The following is a 7579-nucleotide window of genomic DNA, read 5'->3' as shown; positions in this document are numbered from 1 at the left end:
AGCCAAGCATGATGTAGCCACCTTGCCTAGCTGTCCCAACTAAAAGAACAGCATATGTTGTAATCTATTCATCTCCCTGAAGCTTTTTGGTTCTCTCATTTTTCTCTCTTTCTTCCTCTTCACTTAGGAAACATAATTTACTCTCCTCAATTCCTAGAAGTTTTCTCTTCAAGTTAGTCTCTAATTTTTTTAATTAGTTTTATTTTTCTTGTTGAGAAGAACTTACACTGCTCCATTGCTGGAGCTGACTAAAACTTAGCAAAAATAGTATTTACCATCCTTTTGTGGTTCATAAGAGTGATGACTGAGTCTTCACACTCATGTGTGAGATGTGCCTCCCTCAAACCTTATTAGGACATCGGCACATTACCCGTCTGATGCAAAAAAATAAAAATAAAAGAAAGAAGGAAAATAGCAATTTATTATAAAAAATGGGCATAAACAACCCAATTCAAAAATGACCAAAGGACTTAAATATTTCTCTAAAAAAGATACACAAATGGCTAACAAGCACGTGAAAAGATGCTCAACATCATTAGTCATTAGAGAAATGTAAATCAAAACCCACAATGTGATACCACTTCACATCAATTGGGATAGCTATAATTTAAAAAAATGGAAAATAAGTGCTGATGAAGATGTGGAAAAATTGGAACCTTCATACATTGCTGGTGGGAATGTAAAATAGTGCAACCGCTATAGAAAACAGTTTGGTGATTCCTCAAAAAGTTAAATATAGAATTACTATATGATCAAATAATGCCACCCCTAGGTATATGTACCCTCCAAAAAATTGAAAGCAGAGACCCAAACATACTTGTACAGGCATGCTCATAGCAGCATTATGCACAATAGCCAAAATGTGACAAAACCCGAGTCCATCAGTGGATGAATAAACAACAAAACATGGCATATACATACACTGGACTATTATTGAGCCACAAAAAGGAATGAAATTTCAATACATGCTGCAACATGGATGAACCTTGAAGACACTATGCTAAATAAAATAAGCCTGACACAAAAGGACAAATACTGCATAATTCAACATATATAAGATACTTAGAATAGTCAAACTCATAGAAAAAGAAAGTAGAATACTGGTTACCAGGGACTTGGGGTTAGGGAAATGGGGAGTTAGTGTTCAGTGAGTACAGTTTCAGTTTGGGAAGAGGAAAAAGTCTGGAAGTGGATGGTGGTAATGGCAGCACAACAAAGTAAATGCACTTAATGCCACAGAACTGTACACTTAAAAATCGTTATAAAAGTTTATGTTAAGTATAATTACCACGATTAAAAAAAAAACTTTTAAAAATGAGCCAGCAGGCTGCTTGCTGATAATGAAATCCTAAATAGAAATGGTCTCAATTTACAGGACAATGAGGTCATGAAGCAGGATATTTTGAATAAAGGAAAAACAAACAGCTTTACCTGGCTGTATCACAAGCCCATTAATTCAGAACCCATTAATTCAGGCCAATGTTGACCTTTCATGGTCCAGCAAACCATTTCTTCTCACCAGTGTAAACAAGAGGCAGAATTAATCAATTTAACAGAACAAACAATTTATAAGTTCTTCAGCACATTAGGGTCCACATGTAAGTGAACGTTACTACTTATAAGTGATTGCCCTGCAGTTGAATTTCCCATAAATTTCAGTATTTAGAACTGCTCGTTATGCAGTATAACTTTGTTCATCCTGTGGGCTCTTCTCATTTATCTGAAACGTTTTTGTTTTATTGTTTCTCTGCCATGACAGAATCTCTCTGATCTCTCGGAAAATTGTCTAACCATTGCAGAGGAACAAGAATAGCCTCTTCTGTGGTCCGAGCCTCTCTAGCCCATCTCTCTGGCAAACAACCTGGATTATCATCACATAGTTAATATTGTATTAATATTGCCTACCATTGACTGGGCAACTAGACTGTAAGAGCACTGTGTTAGTGCTTCCCTGCTGTTATCTCTAATTCTAAAAACTCTGCAAGATAAACATTGGTATCTCTGTTTTTGAGATTGGGAAACTAAGGCAATAGCAGTTATATGTCTTTGATCAAGGCCACACAGCTATTAAGTGCACACCAGCTTTAAAACACAAGGCTTTCAGCACCAAAGCCTGTGTGTGGCCTTTCTGACATTGTGCTACCTTCCAAACACTGGCTTGTTGCAATCAGACAAGTTATATGAGAGTTTGTATTAGTCCTGACAGGAACAAAGATGCATTTCTTCTTAAGGAATGTAAAATTTGAGCTTTTCCCTCAACGTGGCCTTGCTTCTTATTTTCACTTTTTTTTGATTTAGTGCAGATTGACTGTAAAAGCCTTGTAGCTCAAAGGTCCCTCTGCATCTGTAATCTTTAGTTCTCAGGTTAATGTTAGCATGTCTCAGTGGACAGTTTTCTTCCTGATGACCTTGGCAGGAAAAAAAGTTGACCCCTTCATCAACTCAGTTTGTAAGCAGCACAAAAATACAAAATGGGATCGGCCTCAGTTTTTTGCCTCAAATAATCTCTATGCAAATCCCCAGAGACCAGCCAAGGCAACTTAGAGAGCAAAGCAAATGTCTTCTGGGACTATAGAGAATAAGAGTTTCCAGGAAGCCAGGGATCTCACAGGCTGCTCTCAGCCCTGCTGTCAATGAACAAGCAAAGGAATCAGAAACAGATAAGGAACAAGCAGATAAGGAATTTCCAGTATGGTCTAAAACAAACTACCAAAGAAGAGATAAGATGTTTGTAGAAAAAAAAAACAAAAAAACCTTTGGATGTCCAAAGGACTAGCCTTTGACAAAATTGTGAAGGAGCTGTCTGTTCTCTTTCATTCCATCTGCATTCACCTCTCCTCCTATTAGTCTACTCCCCCACCCTAAGTAGTCCCAGAGCTAATAAATACTTTTTGAGTAAATGCATGTCCAAGCCTCCCGGCAGGAGGCTGCCTCCTCCCTGCCATCCCCTTAACGGAATATTTCATGTTCCATAGCATCCTCCCTACCTAAGGAAAAACTTCCTCCTGTATCTTATTCTCATTTAGGAGCTCTTAATCAAACTCAGTTGGTCAGTGTATCTAGCAAAGATGTTGATGGCCAGTAATGATTTAATGCATTCCCCCTACCTGATTACACATTTGCATTTTGATAGTTTTCAAAAGACCTGTCTTTCCCCCTAAACTATCTCTTCCCCTTGTGAATAAATAAATTCCATCATGGTGTTTTTACATGGTTTCTACCTCTCCAACAAGTAAAATTTGACTGTGTAAGGGAAAAGACTAATGGGCCTAAGAGATGTGACATCTGTTTGTAAACATTAATGAGGCATTGCTTATAAGCCAGGGACTCCCTAACTTGAAGGTGCTTACAATTTAGCTGGGGAGACAAAATGAACACATAGGAAAAGTCAAACAACAGAACCAAAATATGATGGCCTTTCCTGCATTTAATTATCTGGAACACCAGCTGACTCCAGCGATCTGACACTATCTAGCAAAGGTAGGAGGGCTCAGGGAAAGATCTAAAAGTAGTATCCTCAAGGTATATGGCAATAGCAACAGTAACTAAATGGTGAAGGGTGAAGTAGGCAGTGACAGAGTCACACAAGCACTGTCAAAACAAGCCCATAGCCATAGCATGCACACCCATGAATCCCAGTGTGTGACTGTTCCAGTGGTGAGGATGCAAGCTCAGGGGAATACATGGATGATCCACTGTTTGGTAACTATCTCCCCCACACTGGCTTCCATCATTTCCCTGTGAATACATTGGAAATAGAATTGATAGTTTTTTAATTAACTCTGTGCCTAATATCCAGATGGTAAGTTCAGCAATTACACAAAATAATTTCCTTAGGTTGTAGCTCTGAAATCATGATTTAGGAATGGAATTTTCAAAAAGATATTTTAAAACACTACAGAGAGCAGTGGTACTCAACCAGAGCCAAAAGGGGTTGCAGGTTTTGGGGCAAGGGGACACATCAAAAGAATTACCTGTTGAGTTTTTCTTTATCCCTCCAAACTATTCAGGCATAGAAGAGACAGCTGCATGCACCTGCCTAAACATGGAGGAGGTAGTGAAATCATTTTAATTATCTGTTTTCAAATAACCTGAATTCCTCCTTTCTCATTTATATGCCCTACAAAAATGAGTATAGTGCTTTTCACTATAAGAAGAATTTTGATACTTTCCCATTGATCAGTTTGTTTTGGTAAAGATCACAACCTTTTAAAAATTTCTGGTACAAACTAAAATTTTCCTAACTCCAAACTCTGTCTCAGAAAGCTCATAATCCTATCTCTGAACCAGACTGTGACCTGCTCATTCATGGAATGCAAAACACCAGTTCCCCTTAGATGAAGATAAGATATCTATCAGAAGGGAAGGGGTAAGATTGGAGTAGGTTTCTCTGCAAGAGAAAAAGGAGAGGAAAAACAAAAAGACACGGTGGGGTAATAACCTCCCCAATTAAGGCAGCAAAGAGATATATGATGTGACAAGAACTAATAGGATTATAAATGTGGCTTATACCATCACATAACTTTGAGTGCCCCTGACATAGTCCAAAGTCAAGGATATTTTGTTTTATGTTCGTTGTAGAGAATTTTCTCATTAAGACTATCCGCTGACTCCTTCCCCATCAATTAATTATTAATTGCAGCCCTACCTCATCCCACCCACCCTCGTATCCTGTCCCCTTTCCTTGCTATATTTTCCTCCGTGGCACTTATCAATACACACTTAGCTATACATCTGTCCTTATTTGTTCGCTTTATTATCTGTTTGGCCCACTAGAATGTAAGTTCCATGAGGACAATGTTTATCAAGTTCACCATTGTTAAAAAGTAATTTTCAAAACAAATGGCAAATTCATGACTCATACCAATATAAAAATAAACACATGTTAAAGATTGTATTTAACTCATTAATGAGGAAACTGGTAAAGTTACAACTGGTTAAATGGCTAACACAAGGAACAGACACATTTATAGACCAGGAATATTGAAATGAATGTGCAAATGGCAAAACTGTTTTTTTTTTCACAAGGGGGAGAGAATTGTCCCCCCCTCCACCTGACAGAATTAGATTTGTTTGTCTGTAAACAATCACTGTTGTCTATAGACAAGGATTATTTTGCACTGCTATATTATCTCTAATTTACAGAATTGTAAAATAGCTGCCATCCAAACAAGATTAGATAGCCCTGAAGGTGTGCTCTGGTCAATGCATAGTTTTCCACTGGAGCACAGAATTCTCCCTGCGTCACAGTAGTGCCCAGAAGAGTGCCTGGCACAGAGGGAGCACTTAAGAGGGCAGCATGAGGGCCAATACGACCAACATGTACCTAATTCTCCAAACCAGAAACTTGGTCATCATCCCTGATTGCCTTGTCTCATGCTGTCCTCCTCTCATATCCAATCAGTCACTGTGTCCTATCATTTCTGCCATCTGCAAATATGTCTTTATTTTTCCCACCTCTCTCTATCCCTGCTGCTACTCCCATACTTCAGGCCACCAGTAATCTTTTCCTTGGATTACTTCAACAAGCTCTTAACTACTCCCACCTCCAATTCATTCTCCACCTTACATAGGGAACATCATTCTATTATGTAAATCTCATCATTTCATTTCCATTATAAAAACCCATTGCCCTTAGAATAAACTCTGAAGTACTTTAGAACATAAAGTACTTTACTACTGGGATCTCTAACAAAGGAGATGAGAACAAAAAGGTCCACGACAAATCACCAGTTTAGCACAGTTGCTAGAACATAATGTATGTACAATAACTGTTCGATGAATAAATAAATTAATTAATTCATGAAGTTATTCAAAGCTGGTTCTACATAACTCGTCTTCCCTCTGATGCTTTTTTTCTGGTAAGTACAGTTTTTTTATAAATATATCTTTTACTTTTTCTGTTTGGAATTCAGACATTTTTATAAAACAAGTAAAATAATTAATACTCAGAGTCTATGAAAAGTTGCATCTTGAATTGAAGGTCCTACTGAGTTCAAATTATATAGTTAACAACTCCAGCCTGACAATGTCTGGCCTAATTATATGTCCCACCTCCAACCCTAAGGGAGTCTCTAGAAGGAACTGCCAAAGTGCAGGTTGTTGCAATAAAAATCAAAAGCCAATAAACAGTCCTGTAGATGGAGAAATTGTTTCTAAATTAACTGGAGCTGACTAGAACTGGTGGCATCTCTGACATTATTGTGACTGATACTATTTGGTATGTATTTTACTTTCTTTGAAGGGAGGCTGACTTCTAAAGAAACCTTCATAATCAAAGGCTAAGATGCAGCTTGGCTCTGTGGCTCTGTTATCTCCAAGAGATAATGTTTTTGTTTTTGTTTTTATGGCAGGGGCAGCTTCTTAGAGTTACCATACACAAGAGCTCACCAGAAAAGGAAGATGCTAATTCAAAATTGACTTCCTTCTCCTCAAGACAAGAGGATTAGGGGGAAAAAATTTACTTCCAAGATATTCATCACCATGAATTATTATAGTGGAATTTAGTTCTTTACATTTAACAAAGTAAAATCCTTAAGAAATTACAGAAAACAGAAAAACTGTGAAGTAAATCAAGCTTGCTTTGGTATGTTCCAGCCTTCCCTTCATTGCCTTATCCCCAAGGATACTTCCTCCCATGCTGTCCTAGCAGATAACCAGGGTCTTTCATGTGGTAGCCATAGGAGGTGTACCTTCCTTGAACATTGTCTTGTCCTTGGTTTTCAATCCACCCTTACCCCATCAGACTTGGCCTTTTATGGGCCTCACAGTGACCTTTCATGTTGGGAACTATCTAATAAACTTTTTATCAATAAGGTGTTACTCACTTATTAGATATGCAATTCTCTTTTCAAGGACAGTTGTATTTTGCCATTCTTTAAATCAAAGAGTTCTAACGAAGGGAAAATTTTAGGCATCACCAACTGGATGCTAAATGGAAGGCTAGAGTCCTTCCCAGTGTTCCTCAAAATGCAACAAGTAGGCTTACTCATTGGGACAACCTATGATTAACAATTACACTGTGTACATCATACTTGCTATAAAATTGTCCTGTCATTTGCCTTGTTCTTTTAAAATTCAAGTACAGAAAAAAATTCCTATTAATTGAGAGTTCAGGCTAGTTAGATTCAGGTCAATCAAGGTTTTACTCAAATAGAATTTACATAATGTGATGACTTTCAGCTGTGAAAAAAAATTTTGACTAATCAGTTCAGTTAGCCTATAATATTGATTTAATGACCTGTTGGAATGAGTTACACTAATTGGACTAAACTGTGTTGTTTACAAGAGCAGCTGATAGTGAAAATATTGTGTCCTATGTCCTTCTGCCAAAGTAGACACTGCAGCTCATTTTATTAAAATTGAAAATTTTATTGCACTAAAGGCTTAAAATTTTATTTTATTCAAAGTTTAAAAGTGGCTTGCATAAACTCCATTTTGCATGTACATGAATTTTTAATTTTACTTCATTTAATATATGTATGCCCTTTTATACATCCCAAGATGAGCTGATTGCAAGAGGAAAACCGGTATAATAAACAAAAAGGAGACAAGGCATTTTTAAATCTTGATCACTCCA

General features: G+C 37.4%; 1 non-coding gene across 1 annotated transcript; it reads left to right on the top strand.

The window, feature by feature from the left end:
• The first annotated feature begins 276 nt into the window (after window positions 1–276).
• LOC123628999 lies at window positions 277–380 on the top strand. The gene has a single exon (XR_006731872.1). It is a non-coding gene; the product is annotated as a small nucleolar RNA U13 (small nucleolar RNA).
• Window positions 381–7579: the final 7199 nt, after the last annotated feature.

Source organism: Lemur catta, chromosome X (assembly GCF_020740605.2).
Source record: "Lemur catta isolate mLemCat1 chromosome X, mLemCat1.pri, whole genome shotgun sequence".
NCBI classification, from domain to species: Eukaryota; Metazoa; Chordata; class Mammalia; order Primates; family Lemuridae; genus Lemur; species Lemur catta.
Note: the sequence above shows the minus strand (reverse complement) of the source record. Positions and strands in the feature narration are given on the sequence as shown.